This window comes from Cibotium barometz, chromosome 12, assembly GCF_041138505.1.
Source record: "Cibotium barometz isolate CiBa-2024 chromosome 12, ASM4113850v1, whole genome shotgun sequence".
Classification (NCBI taxonomy): domain Eukaryota; kingdom Viridiplantae; phylum Streptophyta; class Polypodiopsida; order Cyatheales; family Cibotiaceae; genus Cibotium; species Cibotium barometz.
The window spans coordinates 26,400,656-26,419,998 of NC_141057.1; the positions used below are offsets into that span (position 1 = coordinate 26,400,656).

The following is a 19,343-nucleotide window of genomic DNA, read 5'->3' on the forward strand; positions in this document are numbered from 1 at the left end:
CTTATTCTCTCTTGCAATGTTATCTAGCTATAAATTTAATATGCTTGGCAATGCACCTTCCCAATTAGATATCACTTAAGGAATGATTATGATTTTTAGATTTTGATCATTATGGATATCTGGATATTTAAAAAAAACCCTCAGGCAAACTTGAGCGTTGTATACAAAAGGAAACCAACCAAATGCATTTGCACAAGTGTGTCTTCTATAATGTCCTTAGGTAGCTTAGCAAAGTGAGGCAAGTAAGTTTTTCCTAGTCCATTCCATGTTTTTTTCTGGTCCATTCCATCAATAACTAGCCCAAGATACTTTTCTAGAGATGCAAAACACTTTTCTCTATGGTCCATTACCTTTCTTCTTTCATTTTATTTCTCTTCCTTGTGAATTCTCAAAGCATCCTTAGCTCATCTGGATCACTTGCAACCTTTCTTCTCGTTTATAGCTTTGCACACATAGTGCACACACCCATCCGAACTTTTCATGGGATAGTTACGTTGGCAAAGAAGTTTTTCCAAAGCCTAGTAAAATAAGAGTAGCTTGTATACTGCTCTTCTTTAGTTGTCATAGCATCTCTATACAATGAGAATACCTCTGATCTTGTAAAATTGTCATATAAGCTAAACCACCTTCTTGTTGTCAGCATACATTCTCTACATGATACTTAAAATAACAATGAAGCCCTGTTAAAGCATTTTGCGCCGTTGAACCTATGGATAATAAAGGATCTAACGGCTTTGGGTTGCCCCATTTTTTGGTCCTGCACTTCACCCTCTCAAGCCGTACATTTCCAAGACTCAAAGAAACCTTAAAGGCAGTCCTACATACCAAATTAGAGCCAAGGCTATATTAAAATTTGCCATGCAAACAAGGTATTAACAGCCCACTAAGAAGTGCATCTTTCTCTCCACTTCTCATGTCAAAATAGTGTGTTTGTATTGCCTTTAACTTCTACAACCCAAACTTTGCTAGACATTCTTGCTTGCAACATTCTGTTTTAAAATTGCATCCCTTAATTGTCTGTCTACACTCAATAATGCTTTTCGCTTCAACCCATGGTAGGCATTACCTTGATACATTGGAGATGATATCAACTACTCAATGGTATCCAAGGCATCATGTTCATCACTACCATCATTCGTTTCTTGTTGTGGTGTGGAGGCTTTAGTTGGAGAAGCAAAGTAAGGACTCCTTATGCTCCTAGCTTTATATGATGTAAAAGATAAGCCTGGTGATTCCCATGGCTTGGAGTGTCCACTTCTCTATCTCTATTTTGAGTTTTTTAACCTAGGAGACAAGGAATAGGATTAGAATGAGAGACCCTTTAAATGTGATGCGCTGGTAAGGGATGATTTGCCACTCACTTGTGCAGGGGAAATGACCAATGGAACATATCTCCTTATGTCTTTCTCCTTGGCTAACAAATGAGAAATGAGAACTTAATCGCCCATGTGGCCATCATATAGAAATTTTTTAAACTTAATACATAATTCAAGTGGTGGCAATTGATTAAGAAACCCTATAATTAAAACACTAAATAACTACTATTTTTGGAGCTATGAGGTTACATAAGAAATTGAGAGGCTCATTTGGTCACCTTGCATTGTGAGATAGAGATATATATAAAGAAAGAGAGAGAGTACTATTTGGGCACACAAGAAGCAAAGCAACAAGGAGAGTAATTTTCACTTTCAAGTCCAACCATGGCAAGGTACACAAAATCTTGATCCCCTTAGAAAGATTCCATAAAGATTCCTTTTTTCTTAATATTACTTAAAAGCTTTATTGTGGTAACATAACATTCTTAATATTTGTATGAACCTATAAGATGTTTTAACTTAGATGTTAGAAAAACTATTATAGAATGTACTTGTCTATTGGTAAACAAAAATTTAATAACAACAACTAGTTTGAAATAAATCTTAAAAGATAAATAAAGTTTCTAAAGTATTTTTCTTAAAAGAAAGTTCACACAAAGAATGGACACAATTTTAGTGTTTTTTATATATTAGGAGAGTATCAAACAATTTTTAGAAATTGTTTGTGTACACAAAGTTGATACATCGCATCAACTTTGGCACAGAATCTTGATGCTATGCATCGAGTTGATACACAACATCAAGTTGACTCCGTTTGTGTATGCAAAGTTGATGCAATGTATCAACTTTAAAAAAATTTATTTCTGTATAAAAGTTATCAAGGTGGCTTGGCAAAGTTGATGCAATGTATTAACTTTAAGAAGATGCATGACATCAAGGTGGCTTCACAAACTTGATGCAATGTATCAACTTTAAGAAGATGCACAACATTAAGAGGCGACCTGGCAAAGTTGATGCAATGCATCAATTTTAAGAAGTTTTGTTTTTTAATGCAAAGATAATGTATTTAATCAACTTTATTAAGAAAAAAATGTATGCAAAGTTGATGCATTGTATCAATTTTCCACGCAAACTTGATGTTTTGTATTGAGTTGATGTAGAACATCAAGTTTATGTTGCAAAGTTGATGTAGTGTATCAACTTTAACAAAATTTGTTTGTGTGTACAAAGATGTTACATTCCATCAACTTTGTCACACAAACTTGATTTTGTGCATCAACGTGATGCACAACATCTAGTTTGTGTGGCAAAGTTGATGCAATGCATAATGCATCAATTTTGCATACACAAAAAAAAAAAGTTTTTAAAAGTGGATGCATTACACATTAACTTTTCCACATACACTCATCAATGCTATGCACCGAGTTGATATACAATATCTAGTTGGTGTGGAAACTTTGATGAAATTCATCCACTTTTAAAAACTTTTTTGTGTATGCAAAGTTGGTGCATTGCATCAACAACAAAGTTGATGCACCGTATCAACTTTTTCACATAAACTTGATGTTATGCATCGAGTTGATGCACAAAATCAAAAGTTGATATTATGCAAATTTGTATAAAAATTTTCACACAAACTTGATGTTATGCATCGAGTTGATGTACAACATCAAGTTTTTGTGGAGAAGTTGATGCAATGCAAGAACTCTTTATTTTTTAGGGCATATATGAGATCGTTTTTTACTATGCTAGAACAATGTGAGTTAGGTTACTACGTGCTACGCTTTTGAGAAATGCCATGCAGCGAAAAAAGACCCAGCAGGGCATAAAGAAGCATGGGCTCGGTTTGGGGAAGGAGTGTTGCAAATGATATCATCTAGGAGTGACGGGCTTGAGCGTAAAATTGAGGCATGGAGGAGGCAAAATGCTTCCTCTCCTGGCAGTGTCCTGCATTCAGATAAGAAGGCCCGGATGACTCAAAGTGGTAGTAATATCTACACAGAACCAGATAATGCTTGCAGAGGGGTAATTGCTGACTACCTACCTGATTTAGAGGCATTGCTGCAAAGACTGGCAGACCCAGTGTCACATCCAGGATGGTCAAACCTCAGAAGCCTGAAGGCCTCTATTCAAGCAAACAAGGACCAGCTACTGGTATATGAAGGTAGAAAGGACGTGGCGAAGAGTTTGATGGAAGACATCGATACCCTAGAAGCACGCATTGTTTAGCTTTAGCAACAAATCCCTGTTCCGGATGAAGAGATCAGAGAGGTGGAGGCTGAGCTGGGAGCAAGTCGGTGCTTGTTGCGACGACACGGGGTTTTCGAAAATATCCAAAAGCTCCAAGCGGAGATTGAACAGCAGGAGGTATTGTATTTCTGGCCTATTGCATTGTGTTTGACTGTTGATAGTGTTTAATTTGCACATGGTTTGGCAATTTGGCATGTTTCACTTCTTGATTGGTTTATCTGCTGACATTTTTGGTGGTTTTGGAACTTCTTGAACTATTTTGGTACTTTCTTTACTTGTTTTGGTATTTTTTATAACACTTGGTGTTGTGCTGCTGCCTTTCTTGGTACTTAATGGTGCTTCTTTATTTCATTTGGTACTCTATTGAACTATTTTTCTGCTGTTTTGGTACTTTCAGGTTACTGAGTTTAGTCTAATAGGGCACCTTTGGTTGTCTTGGATAATTGGTTGCACCCATGACTGGTACTTTTGGTGCTTTGCTGTTCATTTGAAACTCTTTTGACCTATTATGATACTGCTTTGGTACTTTCTAGCTACAAGTTTTAGAGTCTTTAAGGTATTGCAGTTACATCTTGGGTTCAATGTTGGCACTAACTTTGGTACTTTTTGTGCTTCTTTGCTTCATGTGGTACTCTTTTGAAGTGTTTTGGTACTGAAGTTGAGCTTTTATTTGGTCTTATATGGTAGTGCTAAATATGTCTTGGGTGCTATCTAGGTATTATCTTTGGTATTTTTTGTTTTCTTTGATTCGTTTGGTACTTTTTGTGCTATTTTGGTACTAGTTTGGAATTTCACTGTGACAAGTTTTTGGGTCTTTTGGGTATTTTTGGGAGTCTTGTGTGTTTTTGGTACTTAATTGTACCAAATTATTGCTGTTTACAACTGTTTTGGCATAATTTACATGTTTTGGTACTGTTTAGTTACCTTTTGGTACTTTTTTGAGACTGATTTGTTAACCTTTTGGTACTGGTTTGGTTTGTCTTGGTACTATTTTGTTACCTATTTTGGTACTATTTTGCTACTTTTTGGTTTTGTTTTGGTACTGTTTTGTTTCCTATTTGGTGCTATTTTGCTACTGTTTGCTACTATTTTGGTACTGATTTGCTACCTTTTTAGCACTGTCTGTAACCTATTTGGTACTATTTTAGTAGTATTTGGTACTATTCTGCTACTATTTGATATTATTTTAGTACTGCTTTGCTACATTTTTGGTATTGTTTTGGTAGTTTTTGGTACTTCATGTACCAATTTTGTGTTGTTTAAAACTATTTTGGTACAATCCAACCTTTTTTAGTACTGTTCTGGTACTTCATGTACCAATTTAGTGTTGTTTAAAACTATTTTGGTACAATCCGACCCTTTTTAGTATTGTTTTTATTCTGCTTGGGTTTGGCTTGGGAGTTGTTGAAACTTCATTGTACCCATTTAGTGCTGTTTAGAACTGTTATGGTACAATTTACCTGTTTTGGTACCTATTCTGGTTCAGTTTTTGTACTGCTTGTGTACTTCCTTGCTAATTGTTTGTTTTGGTGGATAAGTAGATAGAGTATGTCTGTTTTGCAGATGGAGTATGTGAAGCTCCACAATGAATGCTTGGAGACCCAAGACCATCAAGAATTTGTACATAAGTTGTGTGCTGATATGAAGAGGGGGATGAAATATACATTGACTCCAAGGCCTCATGTTGTGGACCCTGCCAACACAATTCATGTGAAGAGGGGGATGAAATATACATTGACTCCAAGGCCTCATGTTGTGGACCCTGCCAACACAATTCATGTGTTTGGTACTTGTGTTGCCTGTGGAGAGGCTTTGGAGGCTTCTTGCGTGGTTGGTACCTTCATGCTTCCCTACAGGCATCAGTACCATCCATTGTGTTTTGCAGCTGTGTTGAGAACAAGAGATATGTGCGTGAAGGCACGTTGCAACACCGCAATCCCTTCGGAGGCAAAGGCCTGGGTGTCAGGGAGGTCATTATTGAAGAGTAAGTGGGGTGTTTGTGTTGGACACTGTATGTTTATATTGTTTGAACTGATGATCTAATCTTGTCTTTCATCTTTGTGCATATGTAGGTAGAGAATCTTTCAGTGCAGACACCCATGACACCACCCCAAAGGATAGGAAGGATCTCCCTGGTCACAGTAAGTCAGATGCCACTTACATGTTTAAAGAAGATCCTTACAAGTCAGTGCAGAAAATACTGCAAGACCTTGATGCCAACACAAGGGAAGGGAAAGGGGCTGAGCCTGCTGTAGACTCAAGCATGGGGGAAGATCGACTAAAAGCGGAAGTGCAGGAGAGAGACAAAGACGAAAAGGGACCGGAGGAGAAAGAACAGGGGGGAAGTGATCTGATTGAGGAGGTTGCTGAGCAAGAGACTGACCAAGGCGAGAAGAACAATGAAGAGATGCCGGCTGCTGTTGAGGAGGTGACAGTTGAAGTTCTCTCAGAGGCAGAGGTTTTGGCTACGGCATCAACATCTCCAAAGGACAAGGCAGGTAGAAAGAGGAGGAAGAACGGAAATAGGGCAGCGGAAGCTACTCAAAGTGCACAGGAGGCTGCAGGTGCAGACGAGCCCAAAGACACTGAGGAGGCTAAAAGCAATGAGGAGGCCAGAGCGGCGGGGGAAGCTACTGAAAGTGCTGAGGAGGCTAAAGGTGCAGAGGGGGCTGAAGGTGTAGAGGAGGCTAAAAGCGGGAAGGAGGCCAAAGAGGCAGGGGAAGCTACTGAAAGTGCAAAGCAGGTTAAAGGTGCAGAGGAGGGTGAAGGTGTAGAGTTGCCTAAAGGCACGGAGGATACAAAAGGTGTGGGGAAGGACAGAGCTACGGAGGAGACACCTGATGCGACGCCCTTAGAAACAGGTGATAGCAATGATTCAGCCACCCTCTTCGAGCTCTTCGCTATGAAATGTAGAAAGCGCCCCGTTGGTGGTGGTCTCAAGCCGCAAGGCTGCAAAAATTAGCTGATGTTACAGCATTTTGTACTTGCTTCTGGACTAATTTGAAATACCAGCCCATTTTGCTTTTGTCGATGCGTTTTGTGTCATGCCGCTCTACTCTTGAAAGGTGTCAATAAGTTTGTAAACTGTCATGTCCTACTGTCACTGTTTTGTAACCTTTTATTGGTGCCCAATGTCTAACTTTGCTTTTGCGAAAAGGTTGTGTTCTTCTACTCATATAGTTTAGTGGTACTACAACAGGGGACCATTGGTGGCTACATGAACAACCACCGGATACATCAATGCCGATACATGTAATGGCAAGCAATAGGCGCCTTGTTGTTTTGGATGTCAATGGAGTGCTACTGAAGGATTATGTTGAAGCACCCAAGGATTTGTGGCAGCTCCCGTTCCCAGATGGAGTTAGGCCCCAAGGTGTGTAAGTGTCTCAATACAAATATTGTGTCGTCAGACCTGATGCAGAGGACTTCATCGTCAACTTGAGGAAGCAATGTGACGTGATGCTTTGGTCATGTAGCCAAAGGAAGAACCTGATGGCCATAATGAATGCTTGCTTCCCTCGGTTGATGAAGATGAAAGGCCTCTTTTTAGGTATTTATCCCTAAACTTTCACAACTGGTTTTATTGATTTTGATACTGTTTGGCTAGCTTTGCTACTATTCTGTACACAATCTGGTACTATTTGGTAGTTTGGTACTTTTGGCATTGCTAACACAATTTGGTACTTTTTGGAACTTTGGTACTCTGGTGCTATGCTGCTTTGGACTATGTTTGTTCATGTGTACACAATTTGGCACTGTTTTGTACATAATTTGGTACTCTTTGGTTATCTTTGGTACTTTGGTACTCTGATGCTATGGTAGTTTGAAATTGTGTTTTTTATTTTGTACACAATTTGGTACTGTTTGGTGCTTTGATACTATGGTACTTGGTTCTGTGCTTGGTAACATTTGTGTACACCATTTTATAATGTTTGGTACTTTGGTTATTTAGTACTTTGGTACTGTGTTGTACCAAGTTTGGTACCTTTTCACTGTTATGTACTGTTTGTTAGCTTTGGTACTCTTATTTGTGCTGCTATTCTAATTGCTTGGTTTACCTGTTTTACAGATATTTTTGACCAGTCTCATTGTGAGAGGTGGGCTACCAAACTCAGAGATGTGCCAGTCGAAGGAGTTCGGTAACAAGCCTATTTTTCTGAAGCTCCTAAGAACAGTGTGGCGCAAGTATCCACAATTCAATGAAACGAACACCCTCCTTGTGGACGACACGAGATACAAGTCCTTGAAGAATGATTACGACTCGTGCTGCTGCATCCGGTCATATGAGCCTAAGTATTATGACCCCCACAAGCCGAAGTATCTTATGGATGTCATTTTCCCGTGGATCTCCGGGTGGCTAGCTGATAAGTTCCCCACTGCTTACAGCCACCGGAATCCCTTGTTTGATGTTGAGGATGACATTTCCTCGTTCGTTGTCAACTACTTTGTATCTATGGAGGGGTATTCGTACCGCTTTGACCCCCTGATGTGTAAAAGATTCTGTATGCTTGTACATTGCCTTTGGCATTTAATGATAATTATCTTTTTGTACATGTACTTTTTTTGGCTACTGCTTTTGTACTTTTCTGTTACTACTTGGTGAAAACAAAAAGGAACAGTACCAAAATTTGGTACTGCAAAAACACAGCAGAGCTAAAAACAATAAAGCACAGTACCAAATTGATAACACAGCAATAGCATTAGACAGTACTGATCACAAGTAAGATTCTAATCAAGAGAATTAGATAGTACTGATCACAAGCAAGATTCTATTCAAGAGAATTACAACTATTGCCAGTGGTTAGAATTGTAGTTGGGGTAAACACTGTATGGCTCCCGTCCTGGTCACTTCCGTCTTCATATGGCATACTGTTGTAGATATTTTCATATATCTCTGAGGATAGTTTAAAGTGGTGATGGAGGCCAGGGATAGCCTCCATGGGGAACCGTATGGCTCTAACAAGATGCGAGTAGATCATCACCGGTGGTGTCTGATCTAATAGGGTATAGGTATCAACTTTGCCCTCAACCTGGGCATAGTACAAGCCCTCAACTAGCAATCCACCTCTTACGATCTTGTTATGCCAAAGGTCCTTCAGTACTCTTGGTGCTACATAAACGGTTTTTGTGCACTTAAGAAGGTAGAAGTCCTCCTTCTCCTCGGCTGCGTTCACTGCAAAGTTATCCCCAATGGACAATAATTGGCTCAACACCTCAGGGTCTCCTTCATACATAGGCATGCTTAAATCCTCACTCACATGGGAGGAAAACAAATCATTGTAGTTCTCCTCATCATCGTCGTCCTCATCACTATTTGTAGGTTGTACTGACTCTGTCAATGGCTCGATGGAGACATATTTCCATTCTTCAATGTGCTGTTTATTATTGCATCTCCTCCACTGCCCATTCACACATGGATCACAGAAGCATGACAGCGTACGAAAATGCACATCACATGGATTGTGCGTTGAGTAGCCGTCAACACAATGGAATGAGCGAGAGCCTGCACTTGGTTTACAGTCCCACAACGGAAAACGCAGCACCTCGCGTTCAAAAAATTGACCACATCAACCGCACACTTCATGGGCCAGCCACCATATCGGGTTTTAGCTCTTCGTGCGTCAGGGTTCTCTTGATAATAGCACCTGCACCATCATGCTCTCCTTTTCCATGCCCTGAAGCAAAGAAGTTATGCATCATAAGCAATCCTGTCAACTGATAATACCTGGCTACGAAATAGTGTGGTCTTCGTGCCTTGAACTGTGAAGCGGCACCATCTGACCATACCCAATGATAACGCAAACAGTGTCCTTGCTGTTTCATGCAGCATAAAACAATGCTGAACAAAGAGCGTGTCGTGGAGCTTATCATCTGATATGTAAAAATGCACAGTCTTCTCAATAGCTCCTACTGAATTTCTGATATAAGAGATATGTACCAGTATTGTTACGTGTGTTGACCACCAATGCATGGACTGGATCTCATTTTGCACTTTAAAGCTGTAATTCTCTGCAAAATCAACAACAGATACCACAACATCTCTGGGAAACTTAAGCAAGCAGTCTTTGAATTGTTGGGCCTGCCACCTAAACATAAAGTTGTGCTTAACGAAGCTTTTCAGATGATCTGAAAAGAGATGAATGAAAGTTGCACTTTTCATCCTTTCCACGACCAAATCCTTTCGCTTCTTCTCTTTTCCATCACCATTAACCTGTCTAGTGCCCACATCCTGGAATATCTTAACAGTCACCTCCTTGCTATCTGTTGCAATCTCGACTGGGCAGAATGACAACTTTCGTACACCGCATTTGGGGCACTCTCCAAGCAAGCATCTCTTTGCATGATATTCACCCTCCTTAGGGCGAGGGCACAATATAAAATCCAGCAAGTTACTTATGTGTTGAAAAACAGCCTGGTTTGCAGAACATTGGCCTGCCTCACTACGTGTACCACAAATGGAGCATGTACATGGATGTTCTTTGCCGTGATGCCCAAACTTGTTCTGGCGCATTTGATTGAAAGCATCCTTGAAGTATACCATCTGGATATGGTAAATACAGTAGCAAGAATAGCGCTCTTTCAATCTTCGGACAAAAAAAGGCTTGAGTGTCTCAAAGGACCTAAGTGACAACTTCACCGCAGGATACATGCTCTTGAATCTTTTGTATTGCTCCACCTTTAAACGAAAAATGAACCACGTTAGAGCTCAGAATACTATCAAACAAGAGTAAAGCACCAAAGCTATTTACAGTACAAAATTTGGTACTGTAAACCACCAACTCATTCTAAAGTACCAAATTTGGAACTGTAGTGCCAAATAACAGACTATAGTGCCAAATTTGATGCAGAAAAGCACCATATTAGGCTCTATTGATTACCAGGCGGACCATAGTACCCAATTGGATACTTTTCTACATTAAGCATGGTACCAAATTGGATCATAGTAACAAATTGGGTGCTTTTGTGAATACAAAAAAGCACCAAATTTGATTCTATGTACCAAGCTGGAGCCATAGTACCCAATTTGGTACTGTTTTACATACTGCATATTACCAAAATGGATCCATAGTGGCAATTTGGGTACTTTTTTGGATACAGAAAAGCTTTAAAATTGGTACTATGCATCCAGTTTGGTACTTTTCTGTATTCACTAAAAGCACCCAATCTGTTTCCAAAACACAATTTGGTATAATACTACCAAGTGTGAGTAGTGCCCAAAAACACCAAATTGGATTTGTGGAACTCCTTAGGTACTATGCAGGCACACTTAAAGCACCCTGCATAGTACCAAAATTGATCCATAGTACCAAATTGGCTATTTCTCTGTATACTTCACAGTACCATAATTGGAAGCTTAGTACAAAATTGGATACTTTTTTGGATACAAAGAGCGCCATAATTGGTACTATGCATCTAGTTTGGTACTTTTCAGTATCCTCTAAAAGCACCAAATCTGTTTCCAAAACCCATTTTGGTATTATACTACCAAGTGTAAGTGGTGCCCAAAAAAACCAAATTGGAGCTGTGGAACACCTTAGGTACTAACCAGGCACACTTAAAGCACCCTGCATAGTACCGAACTTGATCCACAGTACCAAATTGGCTATTTCTCTGTATACTTTACAGTACCATAATTGGATGCTTAGTACAAAATTGGATACTTTTCTGGATATAAAACACTCCAAAATTGGTACTATGCATCCATTTGGTACTTTGCAAGATACATTGAAAGCACCAAATCTGTCTCCAAAACCTAATTTGGTATTACACTACCAAGTGTGAGTGCTTCTCAAAAGTGCCAAATTGAGACTGTGCTTCCTTACTCTTGGACATTGCAACCAAAAGTTGTACCGTGAATCCTGTTGGGTACAATGCAAAATTCAGAGACGTGCCAAATTTAATCCTATGGAGGTAGAATTGGTACCTACAATGATACTATTATGGAGCTGGGAATTCAAACAATGGTAAGTACTTGGATATGGGAATTAGTACCTACAATGATTGCAGTACCAAATTGGTACTTATGGCCTAGAGTGATTGCTGGTAAAAAACTACTAGTTTGGTACTGAACAGCCAAGCTTTCAGTGCTGCCTAAAGACTACAAATTTTGAACTATTCCAACAGAAATCAAGGCCACCATGGATTGCATTGTAGCAAAAACATATTACCTGAGAGTTATCTAGAAGATGAATTGGATGTTTGATGACACATTTTGCCTCAATCCTCTGCTTACAAATATCCTTTTTGTTTGGTGAAACTCTCGTCTCAGATTTCCAAAAAGCGGTCACCAAATCTCTAGTTTCACTTGTGATACTTGTATACAAAGGCAATTGTCTATGACAAGCACTAAGTGGCAACACTTCATTCTCATCTTTCGTTTCCAGTCGACTGCTTGCTACCGCTATATTCCGTCGATGAACACCCAAGACAGCAGCAATTTTGGACTGGTTCACTGACATTGTTCTCTGATCACCATTGTTCAGTATCATCATCAACAAAGAGGCTCTCTTTACAAACAGCTCACTTGCAGAGTGAGGTACTTTCAATTGAGTCAATGTGTTGTGAACGTTGGAAAGAAGACTCGATTGCACATCCGAACTCCTCAACTTGGAAAACGGCTGATGATGCATGAGCTGCTCTAGAATTTCCTGTTGTTCTACTGTTGTTAGTCCTTGGGTCTGTCGACGCCAACATCTAGCCATGGCTTTGCATATATTGTTCCTTGACCTGGTTCTTGAAAGGCTACCTTCCCTAGCAGGGTTGCGCTCCTTGCATCGTTGCTCACGCTTCTTTTGCGCCCAATAGCCCCGGAGAAATTCTTGGTTGCCGACAGGTTCGTGAGCAGCTTGGGTTTCATTGATAGTATCCTCTGTAAATGCAGGTAACCCTGACTCAAGGTTAGTGAAGGAATCACACTCAACCTCCAGCATCGTCTCTGTAAATATGCTGGCGGCCTGAGCTGCCATGTTTATACAGAGAGAGAAAGGGCTATGGTGTTCCGTAGGGGATAGAGGATGTGCAGAGAGAGGTCTGAGAGAGAGAGAGAGAGAGAGAGACAGACAGACAGACAGAGAGGGGAGGTCTGAGAGAGACAGAGAGGGGAGGTCTGAGAGAGAGAGAGAGGGAGAGAGAGAAATCTGCTTCCTTGCGTCTGCACCCACGTCTCCACCCACGTCTATCTGTTATGGGACGTTTCAAAAAAAAGACTAAAGTATAACACCTCAGGGAATTTTCACAGCTTAATATTTCTCCTTTATTTCCTTTTTGCCCTCTTTTTCTTTACTCTCGTTCTACCAAGCCTAGGTGGTGTCAAGGACAACCAATTTTGTACCACCATCCCTTGCTTTCGCCCACATGCAAAAAGGATGGCCTTGCAAATGCTCACTTCTGTGCAACAAATGAAGGCAGAGAGATCAAATATGGCTGCACATCCTTGTTCACAACTTTTACTAATTGATGATGGGTTTGGCAACTCTCTACAACGTGCAAAGCCATTCATCGAAGGTATGTAGGCCTTGTCTAAGAAAAGAGGAAAGGCTACGATCACCCATTTGGAGGCTTTTCCAAAACCCAAGTCGACGAAAAAGATCACCATGCAGGCTAAATTAGATAATAATGCAATGAAGGATGGGTCCAAAGAGTAGTCAAGATGTGTAGTCCTTTGGCAACAATAGCTTATTTGCGTTTATTCTCGAGACGTGAACATCTATGAGTTCACATCCATAATTGTATTGTTGACTCCAGTAATGTAATTTCTTTGTGAGCAAATGCCTTAACAGATTCTTCTCTCCCTCTATGTCTCTCTCTCTCTCTCTCCCCCCCCCCTCTCTCTCTCTCTCTCTATCTGTGTGTGAGTGGCGCTGTGCCTGAGTGGGTGTACAGTAAACTGCAATAATATAGCAGGCAGGCAGGCAGTACTAGTGCTGCCACTCTTGCAACAATGAGAGCAATGTCTGCAAGTGTAGGAGCTTGCTATGGTTGGGCGCCCTCTGGCCAGACACCAGCATGGCGGTGGCGGCGGCGGCTAGCACCTTCCAGATGGACATGGTGTACAAATATTCGGAGCAGTTCAGGTCATTGATGCAGACCAAAAACATGGAGCATTTGATTTCACACTGGCCCCGTGTGGGCACCGTCGAGCACTACCTATCCATTACCTATACAGACAAAGGGCTGTCCACATTGAGCCCAGATAAGCAAGACCTGCATCTTTTTCAGCCTAGAATTCAGCACCGCACTCATGCTTGAAACTATTAACATCATCGGCACTTCCTAGAAATAGCCCAGATAAGCAAGACCTGCATCTTTTTCAGCCTAGAATTCAGCCCACTCATGAATAAAAGGGAGGCTTGTCTTCTACCAGCCAGCTTCTTGCTCACCCCCAAGCCCACGATTAGGCTGTCGTGGTGAGGAATCACACGAGGAGTTGGAGCTAATGGTGATTATCACACGAGGCTTGTCTTCCCCTGCTACCCTGAATCCGCTGCCTCTCCGCCCTGAATTGGCTGCCCTGAATCCACTACCTCTCCGCCCTGAATTGGCTGCCCTACCACACCCTGCCTCGGGCGCTGGCGCGATTGGGGGCCTCCTACGTGGGCATTGGTATGCAAAAGGAAGACCGAGGAGGGTGCTGGCGTGGACGGAGGCAGTGCGACTGGGAGACGCCATGGTGCATGCCGTCCGTCCGTCACACGCTGGAAGGGACGGACGGGAGCACGCAAATCAGCGCGCCTCGGAGTTAGAGTTAACTGGTGCCAGTGAAGTGATGGCGATGGGGCATGCCCATGGGATGCATGGCCATGCATCTAGACGGCGGGCATGCATACGATGGGGGGACGGGTAAAGGTAAAACGGGCGGCTTTTGAAAACGGGAGGGGCTTGCCATCTATCCTCAGCCTTGCTCAGGAGCCTGGGGGAGTGGCGACTGAAGAGGGAGAGCTTCCTGAGAAAGGCTGGACGGGACAGACAGACTGCTGTGTGGGATGCTATTGTGGAAGAGCATGCTCTGTCGCCTACTAAGCTTGATGATGTCGGAAACTGGTGGTGCGTCGACCTGACGTTGTTTGGAGATTTGCCTGGAAGTTCCACCCTATAATGGGCAATAGATAAGTTTGAAAAAGTTGATGAAGGGTAAGGAGCCTGTGTGTCGGGGCTGAGGTCTCTGCCGAGGACTGATCAGAAGCAATCCATCGCCTATAGTCTGGACATGTGGAGCATGCTGTGAGGCAACCAACGAAGTGGCTGGAAACAGAAGACAAGAGGGGGCCTTTGATCGAGTAGTGATGCTGCTGGGCGTTGTCTGCAGAGTGGGCTGCGCAGCGCTCTTCTTGGATGCTTGGATCATGGAGCGTTGGTGATCTCTATGGCTGCGTGCTTTTGTGTAGGTAGGGAAGCACTTCTTCTCATCATCAAGGCTGGCCATGCTGAGTGTTTGATGTGTAGTGCTATAAGCTCATATGTGATGTTCTACACAGAGCTCTCTTCTTGTAGCATCCAAGTTGAATCTGAGGCTGCTTCAATCACTTTTGCCTTCTCATTGTGGTCAATCATATATTTGAACTTGTTGGGGATCATGGTGTGTTTTGTTGTGGATGTGATGCCTAGTTCTTCTGGGTTTGGTTTAGGATGAGTCTTTCCTTTGGTTTTAGCTGGGTTGTTGGATGTTAGTTTGGTGAGAGCTTCACGGTGGAGCATTGGGATAGAGCTATAGAGGTGGTCTTCCCCCGACGTTTGAATGCGCTATGCTTACATATTTTTGAGTCTCCCCCTCCCTCCCCGTGAGTCCAAATCCCAACGTCTCTATAGTTCTAGCTAGGAAGGACCAGTGAACCCTATTATAAGCGTTTTCTAAATCCAATTGAAGAAGCACACACTTCTATCCTGACCTCTAAGCCACTTCTTTGCCCATCAAAGCAGCAAAGATATTGTCATAGATAGACCCCTCTTTTATAAACCCATATTGTCTTTTGGATATCACCTCTTGTTCAGAATAGGACCAATCATCAGAGCAGTGACCTTGTAGATAACTGTGAGTAAAGTGATAGGTCTCTAGTGGCTAAATCTATGGCAAGCTACCTGTTTAGGTGTGAACTTCACAATCCCCTCTTTCAAGTCTTTGTCCACCATCCCTGTGAAAAATGCCTTTTTATATGTGACCCACTTCAGATCTATTAAGGATGGCCAAAAGGAAATGAAAAATTCCATAGTCAATCCATCCCACCCTGGAGATTTTTCCTTACCCAGATTCTGTAGGGCTATCCAACATTCTTCTAACTCCACATATCTCTCCAGCCAATTAGCCCTATCAGAAGCTCTACTTGGAATCTCCTTTGGGAGTTGTCTTCTTTCAGACTTAGGGTAGCCCCTGGAAACTCCACCTATGTTTGAGCAATATCCCCAATCTCCTATTCCCTCTCATCCCTAATCTACCCTATCAATTCCTTGTCTCCTTTCTCTTTAGTCAATTTGAACAGATATCTGGCAGGTTTCCTATCGTCTTCTTTCCTCAATTGAGCATGACACCAAGCATATTGATTAACCTCAATTTTAGAAAAGCTTTCCCTCTGCCTTTTCCATTGTAATTGCTCCATCAACTCCCCTAGTTCCCTCATTGCCTGCCTCTTCTCTCCTTTGCTCTCAATTTCCCTACCCTCCTAATATTTTATTTGCAAATCCTCTCTAGGATCAACGCTCCCTTCCCCTACCTCTCAACCTTCTAATTGCCTCTTCAGCAAGACTTATAAACAATTCATCCTTCAATAACACATTATTAACTCTCAGTTTCTTGGTAGGAATGTCTCAAGTCATCTTCTCCCCATTCAGCCCCACATGCCATCCCCATTTTAGCGGCATGTGATCAGATAGAGCTGAGCAGGGGTCCACTTTTATGTATACATTATGTGGCACACCCAAGTGGCTTTCTGATTGAAGAAGAACTATCTATCCTTGAAGAAGACCCAATATACTACAAGATGAAATAGGTGTGCCCAGGTTCAGATCCTCACACTCCTAGCTCTCTTCCATTAATAAGGCTTAGCTTACCTCTTAGCATTTCCCACTTCTTCTTCTCCTACCCCATCAGCATAGTGCTCCAACCACACCTATCCACATGCTTCTCCACCATATTAAAATCTCCCATAAGGATGCATGGACATTGAATATCCAACCTTGCAATCTATTCCCACATCTCCCCTCTTACTTGGTGATTATGAGCACCATACACATTAATCACTTACACCCTCTCCCCCTCCACCCGAATTTTTATCACCAAAATTTTGCCATTAGGATACTAGGCTTTATTTTCTTCCTAGCTATGGTCATGACCCCACTAAATCCTATATTAGTCCCCCATACATAATCATCCAATCCTTGTTTCTGTCCTTATATCTATCCTTGTATCTATCCTATTTTAGTCCCCCCATACATAATCATCCAATCCTTGTATCTATCCTTCCTCAAATACTTCAACCCACATAGGTTATGCTCTCGAACTGCAATCACTAAAAGTCCCCATCCATTCACTAATCCCCAAAATGCAGCATCCTTCCTTTTGTCTCTCAGTCCCTTCACATTCTAAGTACACCCTCTAACCTCACTAATTCTATTCATTCTAAGGTAGTAGCAACTACCATGTCCACCTCAGTCTCTTCCTCCTCTGTTAAATCTCCCCTAGGGTCCTATCTCCCCAACTGAATGGATCTCCAAGAAGTTTCAACTTGCCAGTTGAATCTACCCATAGATGAGGTTTCATTATCCTCCACACCTAGGGCTAAATGTATTAGAGTAAAAAGAGGCCCTAGACCCCTCAGATTTTCCACTAGCTATTAAGCCTCTTCCATTTGTTTTATTGTGGTTTTTCCTTGCCTCCCCTTTTATTTGCCTAAGGCTACAACCCCCTTTTCCTCTATCTCTAACCTTAGTCCATCCTAGCTCTCCACGCCCCCTTTCTCAGTTAATACCGTCTCCTTCCCTTTACTCTCCTTTTCAATGCCCTTGTCAATGCTCCCATCTTTATTCCCTCCCATTGATTCTTCCTTTTTCCTCTCCTCCCCTTTTGTTTCTTCATCCTTTGGTATCCCAAAGTTCTTGGCAATATACCCAAAACCCCCACATCTAAAGCAAGCCCCAAGGAATGCCCAAAACACCAACTTCAACTCCATCTTCCCTATCTCCCCCAGGTCCGCCGCCTCTAATACCTTAGGAGTCTCTTGCAGTGTATTCCATGTGGCACACACCCTGTTAGAGTGCCTCCCACTATCCTCATCCATCGGCACAAACATTACAGGGCCAGATTGACTTTGCTAGTTCCCCCAACTAGGGTGGAAGCCCTTGTATCTCCACCCACACCGGAAACGCCTCTTACAAACTCCTATCATTAGGGGAAATATGGACTACCAAAAGGGCCCTTTAGGATTAATTTTAATGACATTTTAATCAAGTTTGGACCAATGGGAATGGGGGGAGTGCACATTCTATCCACTAGCTTTAGGACCTAAAGTAGGGGTATTTATTGATATACTTTAGGCTTATCCCCCTAGTAACCCCAATCACATCACCTTTTTTATCTAATAGTCCCACTAGTGTCACTTCACCTCCCTTGGGCCCCACAAGACCTATATGGCAAAAAAGTAACCCTCAAAAGTTAAAAAAAACCCTCCAAAAATGTGATTTTATCCCAACAAAAGTGCTTCCATGTTATTCTATAGTGAAAAAAGGATTCTCCAAGCTTCCTAGCCCCTTTCTATGCTCTTAAACTAATTACACATGTAAACCATTAGTCCTAGAGCTCTCTGATCCCTCTCTATTCTAATCTCTTTCTAATATTTGTTGTAAGCTTGTAATCTCTCTTCAATCCTCTTATATGTCTTTAATCTCTCCTTAATCTTGCAGCAAGTTTCAAACCCTCTTACAAGCTTCCATATCTCTACTAATCTTGCTATAACCTCTCTGATCCCTCTATAATCTTGCCTATAGACTTCTAGTCTCTTTCTAATCTTTGCTGTGATCTTGTAATCTCTCTCCAATCCTCTTGTGTGTCTTTAATCTCTCCTTAATCTTGCAGCAAGTTTCTAACCCTCTTGCAAGCTTCTATATCTCTACTAATCTTGCTATAACCTCTTTAATTCTCTCTAACCACTTGTAAATCTTGTTGCAAGGTTTAATGGCTCTATAAACTCTTGTCTAATCCTCTAGAAGCCTTCTAGCCTCCCTATTCCTCCTCTAATCCCACTTAAGTTACTTTATCCTCTTGTAAGCAAGTTCTCAGCCATCATCAAATAGGAGACCTAGTGATTCCATCTTTGAGTATGTTCTTAACAACTCTAGGAATGAGTAAGGTATGTGGGTTAGAGAGAGATTCAAGGTTAATGATTAGGTTTACTTGCAGCCCCAAGCTTAAGAGGGCCACACACAGAGTCAAAGTTTATGGTGTTTTGGAACATCATTGGGGAAGGGAAGATTGCTAGCTTTCAAGAAAACTTGAAATGAAGACATGGTGGCAGTGGTTCAACATGTCTACATGGCTTTAGACATTCATCTTCCTCCTCAAGTGGCAAAAACCAAGTTTCCTTGTAATTGTAAGTATTTTGTCAATAATGTGATTCTATTCAAATCATTTTGTTATACCTTTATTGTTCACGTCTTCCTTTTTGGTGGTTTTGTGTATGCAAACATATTCCCATCAAGTTATATAGAGGAACAACCATTGAAGAGCATAGCAGGGACCTTCAGTTCTTTTCGTTCCACCATAGGTGAGGTTTTATTTCCCAACAAGAATCC

General features: G+C 41.6%; 1 pseudogene; it reads left to right on the plus strand.

The window, feature by feature from the left end:
* The first annotated feature begins 3,182 nt into the window (after positions 1-3,182).
* On the plus strand, positions 3,183-9,441 carry LOC147633232 (uncharacterized; annotated as a pseudogene).
* Positions 9,442-19,343: the final 9,902 nt, after the last annotated feature.